We start from the raw sequence: 17,084 nt of genomic DNA on the forward strand, positions 1-17,084 counted from the left end.
ACATGTGTATACATGCCCACAATCCCAACAGGATGGAAGAAAAGAGATTGTGGCATGGCTATGCTCCATTGGGAGTGCTTTCTCCCTCTCTCACTGTCTCTCTATAGCGTCTACACACATCCTCTGACAGTTGAAAAAAAAAAAAAAGAATAATATTTGTTTTTGACACCATGTCCAGCCGTCTGAACACACTAGGGTAGTGGTTAGGCCCACAAGGCCCCAAGCAACCTCTCCCCCAACACACACATCAATGGTTTCACTGGGCACAACCTATCCTGCAGTTCCGCAGGGTTAGAGCTGTGTCCCTCAGACTGGTGTTACACACCGGTGTTCCTATAGTTGGGGTCTTAGAGATGGTCCTGAATCCTTGACCCTACTAGACATTGCCTTTGTGGGAGCTCTCTGTGATGGCCCTGTCCTTGGGACAGTAATCTGCCTGGACCCCAAAATTCTCTAAGACATTCTTTGAAATCTAGGTGGATGAAGCCATACTTCCACAGCTTGGCATTCTGTGCACCTGAAAAATAGCACAATGTGGATGCCTCCAGGATTTACTGTTATGCCATCTGGAGCAGCAGCTCAAGCTACATTGGGCCAACTTGAGCCACCACTGGGGCAGTCAAAGAATGCAGGGTACAGGGACTTAGGTGGCCCTGGGTAACAAGCCTCAAGGTCTCATAGGTGGCCTGGGCCCATCTTTTGAAATCATTCTACCCTCATAGCCCTAATACTCTGGGCCTGTGATGGGACTCTAGCCTCAGATATCTCAGAACTCCTTTCAGGGTCATTCTTACAATATCCTGTTGAATTGTATCTGACTTTCTTCTATGCCTACTGATCAAACCAAATGGTCACTTGGCCACACTCTTGGTATTCTCTCCTGACACACTTTTACCATGTGGCCAGGGCTGAGAATTTTCCTAATTCTTAAGGTCTGCTTTCCTTTTAATAATAAATTCCATCTTTAATTCATTTCTATCTTCTCCCATTTTAAGATAAGAAGTTAAAAGAAGCTATGCAGCACCCTCAGCCTTTTGATTAGATGTTTGTTCTGTCACATATTCCAATTAATTGGCTGCAAGTTCTCCCTCCCATTAAGCTTTAAGACACAGGCACAATTCGGCCAAGGTTTTTGCCTCTTTATAATAATAATGGCCTTTCCTTCAGTTTCCAATACCATGTTCCTCATTTCCATCTGAGAATTCATCAGAGTGGCCTTTATTGTCCATGTTTTTACAGTATTCAGATCACAACCACTTAAGTAATCTCTATGAAGAGTTAGGCTATATCTTTTCTTCTGAACCCTCTTCAAAATCACCCATTGGTAACTTAGAAATTTACTTCTCAGAGTTCTGGAGTCTGAGAAGACCAAGATTAAGGCACTGGTGGGTTTGGTATCAGGTGAGAGCTGAGTCTCTGCTTCCAAATGGCTCTTTGTCCCTACTTGGCAGAAGAACTATAGGGCAAAAGGGGGTAAACACTGTGCAAAGTCATTTTTGAGGTATTAATCCCATTTGTGGGAGCAGAATCCTTATGACTTAGTCATCCCTCTCTCACTCTGTTTTTTTTTTTTAAGAATTATTTGTTTGGGGGGACCAGCAGGTGGTGTGGGTTAAGGTGCTGGACACGCCCACATGGCCGACCACGGTTCTGGACCTGGCAGCTTGCTTCCTCCCTTTCCCTTTCTCTCTCTCTCTGTCTCTCTCTGGTCAAATTAAAATAACTAAATGAATAAATAAAATTAAATAAATAATAATAAAAATTATTTGTTTGGGGCTGCCAGATGGTATGGTGGTTGAGGCACTGAACTCCCATGTGGCTGATTGCAGTTTGAGTTGCAGACCTGGTGGCTTGTATTCTCACTTTCCTTCTCTCTCTGTCTCTCTCTGGTCAAGTGAAAACAAAACAAACAAATAAATAAATAATTGCAATAGAATTTATTTAATTTTATTTATTATTATTTTAATTTGCGGTAGGGCGTGGGTGCTCACCAGAGAGAGACAGAGAAAGAAAGTGAGAAAGCAAGCTGGCAGGTCCAGGACTCAAACCCTGGTCAGCCAAGTGGGAGTCCAGCACGTCAACCACCATGCCACATGCTGGAGCCATGACTTAATCCTCTCTGAAAAGCTCTACCTCTTAATATTATCACATTGGCAATTAAGTTTCAACATGAACTTCAGACAGGACACAAACATTGAAACTACAGCACTGAGTGAAGGTGACTATTAGAGCAATATTTGAATTTCCCTGCTTGTCAGCTTATGCTAAATAAATGACATATGTGAGATACACTTTTTTCTTGTTAAGCCATTGAATATTCAGAGCTTAACTACTGGGATAGCCAGCATTAATTGCTCTGAGTAATATAATCCCTACTATTTATTTAACATCTTTTATGTGCTAGACACAGTACTAGGCTGTTTGTAATACTGACTTATTATTTTTAAAATCTTCACAATTCACTTTTCTTGCCAAAAGGGAGGCATGTTCAATATTTACTCTGAACTATTATATTCAGTCTCACCAGATACACTTTAAAAAAATAAAACAAACTTCAGGGTTGATACAAGCTTTGAAATTGTAGAGGGGAAATATAAGGATATTAAACTTATTCTAGAGGACTTAATTAGGTTAGCCTTTATCCTAATTCTCTAATTGTTTGAGTAGTTTGTTTAATCAACCTTATTTTTCCTACAAGTAAAACTGGGGATAATATTTTGTTCTACTATCACAAGGTTATTGTGATGATCAAACTGAACAACTTTAGGGCCAGCCTAGCGACCTAATGGCTAAGGAAGCCAAATACCACCTGACCAACTCTGCTTCAAATTCTGGCTCTGGCAGCTTGAAAAACATACTGGGTATGTGTGAGTGTGTGCATGACCAAAATCCTGACAGGGTGGAGAAATGCAGGAGAAGGGATTGTGGTGTGACAAAACCCCATTGTGGGTGCTTTCTCCCTCTCTTCTGTCTCTGGCAGGTGCACACACCCTCTGGCAATGAAAAGAAAAGTTAACTATATGAACTTTGAAGCATTTATACAAACACATATGATACAACCATTCCCATTGAATCTAAGAAATTGCTGCTTTTAAAGCACAATATATTTACTTCTAAGAAAATAATGCTGCAAGTTAATCTATGACACAATGCTTGTTTTCTTTCTTTCTTTTGTAAGATATTTGTCATAGGGCATGCTAAAGAGAGACAGACAGAGACAGAGGGAAAGTGAGAAATCACCCCCCAGAGGGGATGGACACGCCACAATCTCTTCTCCTCCATTCTCCTCCTGGGATCTTGGGCAGGGACACATACACATGTGCCCGTCGTGATTTTGAAACCACCAGGTCCAGGACTTGCACTTCAGTCAGCAATATGGGAATCCAACACCTTAACCACGACACCACCTGCTGGTCCTGATACATATCACTCAGTCTTTATTGAAAGAGATAACTTGGATTTATTTAAACATTGATTTTTATCAAATATTATGCTTGTACATTCATAAAGTGAAAATGAAAGGAGGGCTGGCCCTGTGACACAGCGGTAACATGCTGCCAGGAGAAGCCAGACTGCGCATGGTGACTGCAGTTAGCATCTCTGACCTGGTCAGCTGAAACGTGCTGGGTACATGTGTGAGTGACCAAGATCCAGTGGGCTCCTCTCCCTCCCTCTCTCTCAGAGGCACATTCATTCTATCATGAATAAAGAAAAGAAACCGTTTTGAAAAAGGAAAGAAAAGGAAAAGGAAACAATTCTGTTTAGGTAGACGAAGACGTCTTCACATTTGGAATCTTGTCCTGTGAGTCACTCTTCCCTCTGAGTCACTGGCGTCTGTATTTTTTAGCACGGTATTATGAGTGCCATCAAGACCACTAGCGATGCAGCATTCCCAAGGCAGGCCCCACCATTTTTTTTTTTTTTTTGATTTTTTTCCAAGCCTCTGACATCTATTCTGAAAATTTTGATGCTGATGCTTTTAAAATCTTACTAGGAGATGTCAACGAAAGGTTTCCAGGCAATAGCTAGGATTCCTTGTATTCCTTGCTCAAATGGAGTTTAAGACAAACTGAAATGTCCATGGATTTCAGTTGCTCTGTTATCCCAGCCACCTGGAATAACAACCAAGATTGTGCGTCAGCAGACAGTGACAACTATGTCACAACTGCTGAACAGCAAAAAGAACTGTAAAACATCATCAGTTATAAGACAGTTCTTCATTTTAGAAGTTTTAAAATGTGCTTTTAAAAAAGGAGAGGGGGACCAGCAGTTAGAGTAATGGCTATGTCGCTGGACTCCCACATAGTCGACCGCAGTTCGAGTCCCGGATCCGGTGGCTTAAACTCACGCCGGGCATGTGTGTATGCGTGCCCAGGATCCCGAGAGGAGAATGGAGGAGAAAGGATTGTGGCATGGCCATCCCCCCCAGGGGGTGATTTCTTGCTTTCTATTTCTCTGTCTCTCTCTGTCTATCTGGCGAGCGCACGTGCCCTATAGCAAATACCTCTCAAAAAAAAAAAGGGCACTAAACTCCCACATGGCCGACCATGGTTCAAGTCCCGGACCTGGAGGTTTGCTTTCCCACTCCCCCGCCCCACTTTGTCCCTCTCTGATCAAATTAAAATAAATAAATAAATAAATAAATAAATAAAGTTAAATAAAATAATTCTTTTTTTTTTTTTTGGAGAGGTTTTTGCTATAGGGCACGTGCGCTTGCCAGACAGAGAGAGAGAGACATAGAGACAGAAAGCAAGAAATCACCCCCCAGGGGGGATAGTCACACCACAATCCCTTCTCCTCCATTCTCCTCTCGGGATCTTGGGCACGCAAGCACACGCACCCGGCGTGAGTTCTAAGCCACCAGGTCTGGGACGCAAACCACGGTTGACTACGTGGGAGTTCAGCGACATAGCCATTACGCCAACTGCTTGTTCCCTCAAATAATTCTTAAAAAAAGTTTTAAAATGTGACAAAATATGGGTTTTGGAATAGATAAATGAAGTATTGTTGTTTTACAAATAAGGATATATAGTAACAAGGTTCCAAGAACCTTAACTACTAGAGCTCACAGATGTTAGTTATCTAATCTCATATCAAAGTTACCTTCTTTAGGACCCCTTCCTCAATGGCAATGTTAAAATGGTTAAATTTATAATCCGATGGAACATTCATATCATTCTCTGATTATCTGAATAATATTAAATCTGGAGCAAGGCAATAAGAGGATCTAGGTATAGAAGAAAGAGGATTGGCATTGGTTTCTTAAGACCCAAGAATGACTCTGAGCTTTGCTGTTTTTCCTACGTGCTACTATGGGGAGATCAAGTCACCACTTGACTTGGTATCTGATCCAGGAGATTTTCAGGTGGGGAGGATTTAATGTAAACTGTAAAATCTATGTGCACGGGAGATTGCTGAATGTCAGGAACAGTGCTGAGGACTGGCATAATTATCTCAGTTGACCTGACTAAATGCCAACGCATGCTGTGTCTTTGTGGTCACCTTGCTAGCTAATCTATTCTAAATTAGGGTGTTTTCTTTTTCTCCTCCTTCTCCTTCTTTTTCCCTTATTCTTTTTCTTTTCTTCTTCCCTTCTCTTCTTCTTTTTCTTCGTCTCTTCCTCCTCCTCCTTCTTTTTCTTTGTCTTCTGGAAATACTGCTTTCATTGCCTCACGCCTTAAAGCAGACATCTTTTATGGCTACCATGAGTATTAATGACTGTGAGCCCATTACAGAGCTGCAGCCTCTCCTCACTCTTGCCTTGTAGTCGGACATATTTGAGATAAGAGGCCTTTAGGCTATCAGTATACTTCCTTCCCTATGACTCTCATGCCAGGACTAGTCCCCAGAGCCATGGCAGAAAGTTTTCTACTTATGATAAAAAGTCCAAAATGAATCCAAGATTCAGGATGTTTATCTAAATAGGCATTAGACATTTTATACAGATTCAGGTGCACAGAAAGTTGGCATCTAGAAAACCTGGTCATAGGGGCCGGCAGGTGGCATGGTGGTTAAGGGAGGTGGACTCTGACATGGCTGATTGCGGTTCAAGTCCTAGACCTGGCAGCTTGCTTTCTCACTTTCTCTCACACTCTGCCCCTCTCTGGTCAAATTAAAGTAAGTAAATAAATAAATAAAGTTAAATAAAATAATTCTTTTTTAAAAAAAATTTTTAAAGGTTTTTGCTATAGGGCACGTGCACTCGCCAGACACAGAGAGAGAGACAGAGAGATAGAAAGTGAGAAATCACCCCCCAGGGGGGATGGTCACGCCGCAATCCCTTCTCCTCCATTCTCCTCTCGGGATCTTGGTCATTCACGCATACGCACCCGGAATGAGTTTAAGCCACTGGGTCCAGGCTGCGAACTGCAGTCGACTACGTGGGAGTCCAGCGACATAGCCATTATGCTAACTGCTGGTCCCAATAAAATAATTCTTTTAAAAAAAGAAAACCTGGTCATAGAAAGATGAGACCCAGTGATAAGGGGTAGTTTTGGAGCCTATAACTATTCATGAGAGAAGTTACTGGTGAAAAATCTAGTACTAAAGAATAGAAATATTAGGCAGGACATTTCTACCTTCCCCTCCCCATCAAAGAAACTGTTTGACTTTTGAGACTGACTCTTTGAACTAATACCTGGTCTCAAGTTCTAAGCAGAAGAATTGGAGAAAACCTCTCACTTCAAGTAAACAAATTATGGTTTTGGATCCAAGCTCAGAGGCAAGAGGGAATTGAGACATATTGTTATACCAGGCAAATATTATTTTGAAATATTAATAAGTGAGGATAGGGTGTAGTAATGGGGGGGACAAAAATTAAAGCAATAAATGTTGTTATGTTTCAAATGCTCACAAAATAGACTAAGATCAAAGATCCAGAAAAACTGGGGAATTCTCAAATTGTATCAAGGCCACCTTCTGTGGTTTTTTTTTTTTTCTTTTTCTTGGAGAGCACATGTGCTCACCCAAGAGACAGAGAGAGGGAGAAAAACAAGTCCCTTCTCTTCCATCTCTCACCTCTCCCTGCTTTCAGACTTTTGGGCACACACGCACACATACTGGAGTGTTTCTCAAGCCACTAGTCCTGGACTTGGACTCTAAGTGAAACAGGAGAAAGCTAGCAAATGGAAGTGGGTGAAGGGGCTGGAACATCTGCCCATGTGATAGATAGAAAAACTGATCAGGGCAGAGAATTTCCTGCCCAAGGTAATGTAGGCAGGAGATTAGTGAAGGAATGTCTAGCTGATTAAGCCTTTTTTTTTTTTTTTTTTTTTTAAGATTCTTCCTTCCTTTCTTTTCTTTCCTTTCTTCCTCCCTCCCTCCCTTTCTTTCTTCCCTCCTTCCTTCCTTCCTTCCTTCCTTCCTTTCTTTCTTCCTTTCTTTCTTCTTTTCTTCCTTTCTTTTTGACCAGAGAGGAATAGAGCAATAGAGAGAGGCAGGAAGAGTAATAAAGCAAGTCACCAGGTCTGGGACTTGAACTGTGGTTGGCCATGTGGGAGTCCAGCACCCTTAGCCATGAAGCCATCTGTTGGCCCCATTAAGCCACATTTGACATAGCCAATGAGATGAGTCAGTGGGCCCAGCCACATTTGATATAGCCAATGAGATGAGAACAGTCGGTGGGCCCAGCCAATGATCTATTGACATAACCTAGATTAAAAAAAACGATAAACCTCACAGAATGTAATTGCCAGGGCCTTTGAGTCACTCCTTATCTGTCTGCTCAGGCCCACTTCTACCTCTCAGGAGTGTACTTTCACTTTTACTTAATAAATTACCTTTTCCTTTCTCTATTGGCATGTTTTGTTTAATTCTTTGTTTGAAACACCAAGAACCTGGTTATCATCACAGAAGCCATCCTGTAACAGAATCTTAGGGTCAACCATGTGAGATCTGTCTGTCTTTTTTTTTTTTCTTTTCTTTTCTTTTTTTTGGGAGAGGTTTTTGCTATAGGGGAAGTGTGCTTGCCAGACAGATGGAGAGAGACAGAAAGCGAGAAATCACCCCCCAGGGGAGATGACCACGCCGCAGTCCCTTCTCCTCCAGTCTCCTCTCGTGATCTTGGGCATGCACACAATCATGCCCGGCATGAGTTTAAGCCGCCAGGTCCGGGACTCAAACCGCGGTCGACTATGTGGGAGTCGAGCGACATAGCCATTATGCTAACTGCTGGTCCCAGATCTGTCTGTCTTAATCACCAGGCCCCCCTACTCCAAGGCTACCTTCTTTAGGTTGCCTATTTATTTATTTATTTATTTTAGAGATCTTTGCTATAGGGTGCGTGTGTTTGCCAGAGAGACAGAAAGCAAGAAATCAACCCCTGGGGGGATGGCTATGCCACAGTCCATTCTCTTGAGATTGGGGGCACACACGCACACACACACCCAGAGTGTTTCAAGCCACTGGGTCTGGGACTTGAACCACAGTTGACCATGTGGGAGTCCAGCACTACAACCACTATGCTATCTGCTGGTCCCTTTATGTTTTATTTTTAATTTGCTTAAGGGCATGTGTACTCACAGGGTTGGGGGGATATTGGGGAAAGTGAGAAATCACCCTGAAGATGACCACACTGCAAACCCTTCTCCATTTTTCTTTTAAGATTTTGGGCACATGCACAGGTTTTTCAAGCCACCAGATCTGACACTCCAGCTGTGCGCTCAGTCATTTGGGATCCAGCTGCTTTTACCTGATCTCACTGGCTGACCCAGAGACACTTTTTTCTTTCTTTTAGAGAGATTTTTGCTATAGGGTATGTGTGCTCTCCAGAGAGACACAGAGAGACAGACAGCAAGAAATCATCCCCACAGCGCAATCCCTTCCCTTTCATTCTCCTCTCGAGATTTTGGGCACACATGTACACGCAGCTGGTGTGAGGTTTAAGCCACTAGGTCCAGGACTTGAACCACTGTTGACGACATCGGAGTCCAGCGACGTAACCATTACATCATCTGCTGGTCCCAAAGGACACTTTTTTCAATAGCAATGTTGTGTTTTTATTTTATTTTATTTATTATTCTTACTATTATTTTAATTTGCTACAGGGCATACATACCATGCTCAACAGAGAGAGATAGAGAGAAAGAGCAAGCTGCCAGATCCAGGACTTGAACCTTAGTCAGAAACATAGGAGTCCAGCTCCTTAACCACCACACCATCTGCTGGCCCTGCAATGTTATAATTTTAAATTATAAGTGAATGTTACATTCATATCATTCCCTGATTATTTAATGAACATGCACATTGACTCCTCATTACGATTGTAAGTTTGAAGGGACCAGCAGGCAGCGTAATGGTTATGTTGCTGGACTCCCACATATTCCACTGCGTTTTGAGTCCTGGACCCAGTGGCTTCAACTCACATTGGATACATATGTATGCGTGCCCAAAATCCCAAGAGGAGAATGGAGGAGAGGGAATTGCAGCATGGCCATCCCTCCCAGGGGGTGATTTCTTGCTTTCTGTGTCTCTGTCTGTCTCTGTGCTTTCTGTCTCTCTGTCTGTCTCTGTCTCTCCAGCGAGCACATGCACCCTACAGCAAAAACCACTCTCCTAAAAAAAAAAAAAAAAAAAAAAACACAAAAAACTTTTAAGCTTTAAGGGTAATAGCTTCTTACTTTTAAAAATATTCTGCATGTACAAATACCTAGCATAATGCCCTATAATTCTAAAAAAATTTACTACTGTCACCTCTTCCTATTTGCATCTGTCAGATTATATCTTGCATGGTCTCTATAAAGGTGAGGGCCCAGATTACCTTTTGCCATTCAGCACTTGTTTTTCCAAGAACCCAGTCACTCCAGAAAATCTATTTTATTTGCAGAACTATTGCAAAATCTGACACTCCTCTTCACTTCACTGGAATGCCCTTGTAATTGCCAAATGTTGCCTTGCCTCATGGAAATTCTTGGCCAGACCTATGGATTGCCAGGCCTTGCAGCTGTTGACCCTTGAAGTTCAAAACTCCCACAACGTCCAATCGTGAAACACTTCTGAATGACCTAATGAGAGCAAGCACTGAGATAGTTGCCATGGAAGGTAAAAAGACATAATTGCTACCCTCAAGTAGTTTAGTTTCTATAAAAACGAACGTACAAATATTTAAATAGCAGTTACAGTTATGAATAGTGAAGAGAGAGCAAGGCAAGAGATGGGAAAAGCTATGCAAGTGTAGGCAAAATCCTGAAAGAAATGGAGAAGAGATTGCCACAGGATCATCCTTTGCAGGGGTGCTCTCTCATTTTCCTTCTGTTTCTCTCCAGTCAGCACAGAGCCTTCTGGCAAAAATAAATAAATAAATAAATCACTAGAGGGGCCGGACAGTGGCACAGTGATGCCCCGTGAGGTGGACCTACACGAGATTACCAGTTCACATCCAGAGACCTCCTGGAGTGCAGGCCTGCCTGTGCCTGTGAACTGGAGCCAGCCAAGGCCGGAGTATGGATTGCAGCATCAGGATCCTGTCCAGGGTGTTGTGTCTCTTTCTCTCTCACAAAATGAATGGATAAACTTATTTTTTTATTTTTTTAATGACTTTACTGGAGGGAGAAAAGTAAATGTTTTTTTCTGAAGATCTTAATGGTCTTTATTTGCAATTCGGGCAACACTTTATTTTTTAAAATAAAATAAGTGTTTCAAGGAAGCGAATAGATTCGTTTTATAGGCAGAAGGGATGAAGTAAATAAAACCAAAGTTTAAAAAGCAGATGGGTCATTTTAAAGTTACTCTCTTTGTGAGAAGGGTGGGGAGACATAACAATAGGAAGCTATCTGAGGAGTTAACATCAGGTTACTTCTTTTGTGTGAAGATTAAAGCAGAACTTCTTTAACATGCTGATTGAAACTGTTTTGTTTGGGAAGCAAAGCTGTTAGTTCTCTGATTTCTCTACAGGTGAGATAACAGCTTTGTCTTGGTGACCTGGGGACATGAGTGACACCATTTTTTTTTGGAGAGGTTTTTGCTATAGGGCGCGTGCGCTCACTAGACAGCCAGAGAGAGACATAGAGACAGAAAAGGAGAAATCACCCCCCAGAGGGGATGGTCACACCGCAATCCCTTCTCCTCCATTCTCCTCTTGGGATCTTGGGCATGCACGCACAAGTGCCTGGCGTGAGTTTTAAGCCACCGGGTCCAGGACACGAACCGCAGTCAACTACGTGGGAGTCCAGCGACATAGCCATTACGCTAACTGCTGGTTCCCATGAGTGACACCATTTTGATTTCCTGTCTAAGCTATTGGGGCCTAGTCAGGGAGCTCAGTCCAAAACAGGGACCTTCTATAATGTTTAACAGTCCCCTCCTTTAATTCAGGCTAAAGTGCAGACAAAGCAAAGGACCTTAACACCACTCTCAGTTACCATCTTTTGGGGTTTGGGGGAGAGACATTAATTCTATCCTTTCTATCCAGAAGACCAAGAGCCAAGTCTAGGAACTCACCTGTTTTCCTTCATGTCACTATTTTGAAATGCAGTTACGAAAAAAATAGTGTCTTTGTTCTTTACATGACTTTCATGTACATTGGGCTGAATCTCCTGGGTTTTAGGTTCTTATCTCTTGACCTAAGATTACTCAGTGGCACCATTCAGATTCCTGCCTTGAGAAAGGTCCACCCCTTTTTTTTTTTTTTGCCAAAGGATGCATGCACTGGTTGCAGACAGCAGAAAGAAGCAGCACTCCCCCACGGGGCACACGGTCTTACTGCAATCGAGACCTTGGGCACTCACACACAGGCACCTAGTTTTTCAAGCTGCCTGGTTCAGAACTTGAACCACGCAGTTGGCCATGTGGGATCCAGCTCACTTAACCATCAGGCATAGGTTGGCCTGGTCTGCCTCCTTTCTTTACTACTAATTCTTTATATTAGAGCTCATTACACTCCTTGATTTTATTTTTTTAAGTTTTCTAAACTGGGGAATAGTGGACTAGTATCGAGTCACAAAGATACTATTCATGTCACACTCCCTTCCCCTAGAACGTTGGCCCAGAATATGTGTGGCATCTACTCATCCTCATCCTTCTGCCCGGAATACAATTTTCCTGGAACAGACTTTTCTTCTGAGATGAAAAGACTTCGTCAAAAGTAGTACACTGCTTGCCTCTGCCTCCTTTTCCTTCATCTCATGCTTCCTGCCGCCTCCCTCACCGCTCTCCTTTGGTGACTTCATCGGTTTCTCCATGAGAATGAATGTCATCCCCTTCCAAGTCTTCAATCAATGTGTTCTAAAAGCAGAGAAAGCCTTAGAGTATGAGTCAACTTTATTCTTGGTAGTGAACCCTGTTTGTTCTCATGTTAGTTGCCCTGAGGAACAAGGAAGAGAAATGCAACTTCTGTTTCTCTTGCTATTAAAGAGAAGTGGTTGGCAGACAACCTGTTTCACTAATTTAAGAGAGATCCCAGGACTGGCAGATAGCATGGTGGTTAGGGGCACTGGACTCCCACATGGCCGACCATGGTTCGAGTCCCAGACCTGGTGGCTTGCTTTCTCACTTTCTCTCTGACTCTCTCGCTCTCTCTGTCCCTCTCTGGTCAAATTAAAAAATAAATAAATAAAATTAAATAAAATAATTCTTAAAAAGAAGAGAGAGATCCCTTTAAAAGAAAGTGATAATACACTGAGCTTCTGTTATATGCTAGTAGGGTATTTACTTAATGGTGCTTAACTGTAAACAATTATTATTATTATTATTATTATTTTGGAGAGGTTTAAGCTACAGGGTGCTAACGCTCGCCAGAAAGACAGAGCCAGACAGAAAGAAAGTGAGAAACCCCTGCCCCTCTCGGGATCTTGGGCATGTACGCACATGAGCCTGGCGTGAATTTAAACCACCGGGTCCAGGACTTGGACCGCATTCGACTACATGGGAGTCCAGCAACATAGCCATTATGCCAACTGCTGGTCCCAATTGTAAACAATTATTAATCGGTGTTTTTTTTTGTTTTTGTTTTGTTTTGTTTTGTTTTGTTTTTAAGTTAAAACAGAATCAAGCTACCCCAGGAGGCCAACAAGCATCTACCTGGTGGTTTGTAGGTAGAAGTACTTTCCTTCAACTTTACCAGGTATGGAGACTATAACTGGCCTGCCCTGCTTCTATCCTCACTTTATATTACTGTGATTTATACGAGCACCGATGTGTCCATTAGAATATAGCCTCCTGGAAGACAGAATTCATTTTCTTATTTGTCCTTGTTTCCCTCCACATTATCAAGGAGTGCATTGCACACATCAGTGCTTAACAAATGTTTTTTAATCAATCAATCAAACTTTTCTAAAGTGATAGCCTGTCACTATGGTCTAGCTTTGTTCAAGTCTTTTAACTTTGTGTGCCAGCTCCATTCTTTTTTTTTTCCTGTAGGGTGCATGCGCTCCTGGAGAGAGACAGAGGAAGGAGAGGGAAAGTAAGAAATCATCTCCTGGTGAGTTGCCCATGTTGCAATCCCTTTTTCTTAATTCTCTCGGGATTTTGAGCATACATGCGCAGACAGGTGGCTGGTGTGATTTTCAAGCTCCAGGGCCTGGGACTTGAACTGCAGAGTTGGCCATGTGAGATCCAAGTGCCTTAGTCTTCACACTACCTGCTGGCCCTGTGTGCCAGCTCTTTAAGTGTTAAAAATAGCAACAGGGAACTTAACGGTGGAGCAGTAGTACAACTTGACTGTTCTGTGAAGCTGACACACGGGGGAAGGTTCTGGTCTCTCATCTGGAGATCTCCCTGAGAACACTGGGTATGTGTATGCCCATGACCCTGGGCTAGCTAAAGCTGAGGGTGGTTCAAGGCATCAGGACCCCAACGATGGTACTATTTCTCTCTCTCTGTCTCTCTCACTGATGGAAGAAATAAATATACTTTAAACAACAACAGCAATATCAGTTACCTGTAGCAAGCATAAATAGCAACTCCTGTGAGAGCCAGTGACGGCCAGAGAAAGGGTAAAGTGTCATGTTTAGAGCGTAGTTATTCAGACGCTAGCTTAGACCCAGGGAATGGCTCTGAAGAACTGAGTTCAGAAAGGAGCCTATGGAGAGACCAGCAGTTAGCGTAATGGCTATGTTGCTGAACTCCTATGTGATTGACAGCAGTTCAAGTCCTGGACCCGGTGGCTTAAACTCACCCTGGGCACGTGTGCGTGCGTGCCCAAGATTCCGAGAGGAGAATGGAGGAGAAGGGATTGCGGCATGGCCATCCCCCCCTTGGGGAGTGATTTCTCACTTTCTGTCTCTCTGTCTCTGTCTCTCTGGTGGGTGCACGCGCTCCATAGCAAAAACCTCTAAAAAAAAAAAAGAAAGAAAGGAGCCTGTGGACAACACCCACATTCAGCAACAGCATCTCTGACTCTCACACGCAGCATACAGCCTCTGAGAGACCTTTCCCTGTGTCTTGCCCTGTTCTCAGGCAGTGAGTGAGGAAGGGGAGACTCTCTTGGCCTCAGGCTATAACCCTGAGAGGTTCCCTGACATGAGGATTGCTGAGAGACTGAGCAGATGCATTAGGAATGCCTGTGCTCTTCTCTGACTGCCTATTTTGGCCATCTCCCTGCTTTTACACTGCAGTGGAGGGGTTAGAGGCTTGAGCCAAGCTAAAGATACAAGAGAAAGATCTGGAATCTACCTCAATGGGTAGGGCCAATTAAGACAAGAGAGGAGTATACAGAGGGTAATGTTCAAAAAACAAATCTCTTGCAAGAATGTGGAGTCATCATGGGGCCAAGTCTTCTTTCTCAGTTAACCCCAGAACACTGATAGAAGCTTCAGTTTAACATGTGAATGTTGGAAGGATGGGAGATGGTAAAAAGCCATAATATTTCAAGTGAACTTGCAGTCTAGAACCCTAGTTGGCCTTCGGTAAAGAGAATCGGTATCTGTAGTTTGACTGCCCTGATCAGCCCTGTGCCTTTCTCCCAACATCATGTAGCAATCTCTCCAGGGAAAGGCGTTGGGTATAAGCAAGTGGACCCAGGGTTCTGTGTTCAGGCACCAGGAACTCTGGATCTGCCTGAAGTTCTTATCATCCTAAAAAAAGGACGGGAATAGTCGGCCTCCAAAGGCAGGGACCCGAGTTTCTCATTGTACTTTCCCTCTGTGACAGCCCAATAGTGCTGGAAAAACCCTGCTCCCCCGACACTCCTCCTTCTCCCTGTACCTGGAAGCTGCAGAAGGAGAGGAGGGGAGTTGGTCCACACTGTTCTTTCCCTGTGATCTGTGCATGATGTTATGGAGCACGTACACGCTATGAGGTGTTCTCTTCACGTTAGGCTCTGCTGTTTCTCTGGATCCAAAGGTTCTGGGAGTGACTGTCCTGTAAGTCCTAGCCACACTAACCTTCTCTTTCACTAGTTATCAACAGGAGACGCCCGGGGTATTCTGGAAGCTCTGCACGGGAGTAGGAACCGCTGCTGTTGGTGTAGCTGCCTGGATCTACGGCAAAGAGCCAAGAAAAAAAAAATGCTTCGCACCGTGTGCACCAGCTCCCCCAGAGCTGGCACCGCCAGAGTGTCTGCAGAGCCATGTAAGTCTCTCTCCAAGCAGTCTGTCTCTTCGGTAGCTACAGAAACAGTGTTTGTTATCCTTTAGTTTTCAGTAGACAGGAGAAAATCTGATGGCGACAGTCTCTGTTTTTGAAGCTGGAGAGCCAGTCAGCAAAATCTTTAGAAAGGAAAAGGCAACTTCCACCAGGGGAGTCCTGTCTCTTGCTGCTGTCAGTACAGCAGCCTCAGTGAGGGGACTCCCCACCAAGAACTTGGAACTAAAGTTGCCCTTTCAAATTTAAACCTTAAAATCAATGCATAATGGATTGAGATCCAATGATTGAATCTTAGTAAAGAGGAAGAATGACTTACTGGCTAGCAAGATTATGCTGAACCTGAAAAGAAAAATGACCTAAATTCAAGAAAGAATGTATCAGTCAGAAGCAGGGCTGGTCAGCCCTGAAAGCTTAGGAAGAAAGAGGGTCTTAGAGGCAATGCTGACGGTGTTTATCCGAGTGTTTGTAAGAGGTTGCACCAGCCTCTGTTCTTGAGGCAGGTAAATCACTGCTTTGGAGTTGAATAGGTTTGATTCTATCATGGCTGATAAATATTCATAACATAAAATAGACTCCTTTGTTTCTGATTCTATGCTCTGTAAGCAACCTATTTGTACCAAAATGCTAGTCACAGAACATGAACGTTTTGGACTTTGGCCATCCTACTTCTTTCTATTCCTATTCATAATTTTATGAATAAACTGGTATTATGGTTTTCAATACTAGCCTCTGGGAACTTACGCCTGTTTTGGGAGATGAATCCACAATTTATGTATTAGCATTGGATTTCTAAGCCAGGATGACTGAGGACCAGAGCCTTACCCTGGTGAATCACCAAGGTAAGACCATGCCAGAGAGGACCTTTTGGGGTCCCCAGGAACTCCCTAACTGGATGGTTGTCAGTATTGTCCCTACTCAGACTCCTGAAGTTAGTAAGGCTGATGAGGGTTCTGTCTGTAGTCAAGGACTAGTGGAATAGAACTGCGTTTGGGATCCTGGTCAGGAGTCAGATAGACTTGGTATACATCCTTTCTCCATTTTCACCTGGAGCAAATTGCCTACTCTACCTGAGCCTGAATCTTCTCATTTGAAAATTGGAATAACAAATCTGTCTACTTCATAGAACTGTTAGGGAAAAATGTGACAACATATTAAGTGCTTCACATGATACCTACAATAATTACATGCTGAATAAATATTAGTTTCTCTTTTTAATTTTTTTAAAAGAATTATTTATTTATTTAATTCCATTTGTCATTATTATTTTTTCAATTTGACCAGAGAGACAGAGAGACAGAGAGAAAAGGAGAAAGCATGCTGCCAGATCTGGGACTCAAACCGTGGTCAGCCATGTGGGAGTCCAGCGCCTCCAACCACCATGCCACCTGCCGGTCTCATAGTTTCTCTTTTTTAAAACGACTATTTTATTCATGATAGAGAGCATGTACACGTACACACAAGAGTAGAGGAGGAGGGAAGAGAGAGAAAAAAGAACCTCAACAGGCTCTGGTCTCTCCTTGATCTCCTTTCCTGTCTTCCAGCTTGTCAGAATCTTGGGCACGCGT

The sequence above is a fragment of the Tupaia chinensis genome, unplaced genomic scaffold (genome assembly GCF_000334495.1).
Source record: "Tupaia chinensis unplaced genomic scaffold, TupChi_1.0 Scaffold000270_2, whole genome shotgun sequence".
Lineage (NCBI taxonomy): Eukaryota > Metazoa > Chordata > Mammalia > Scandentia > Tupaiidae > Tupaia > Tupaia belangeri.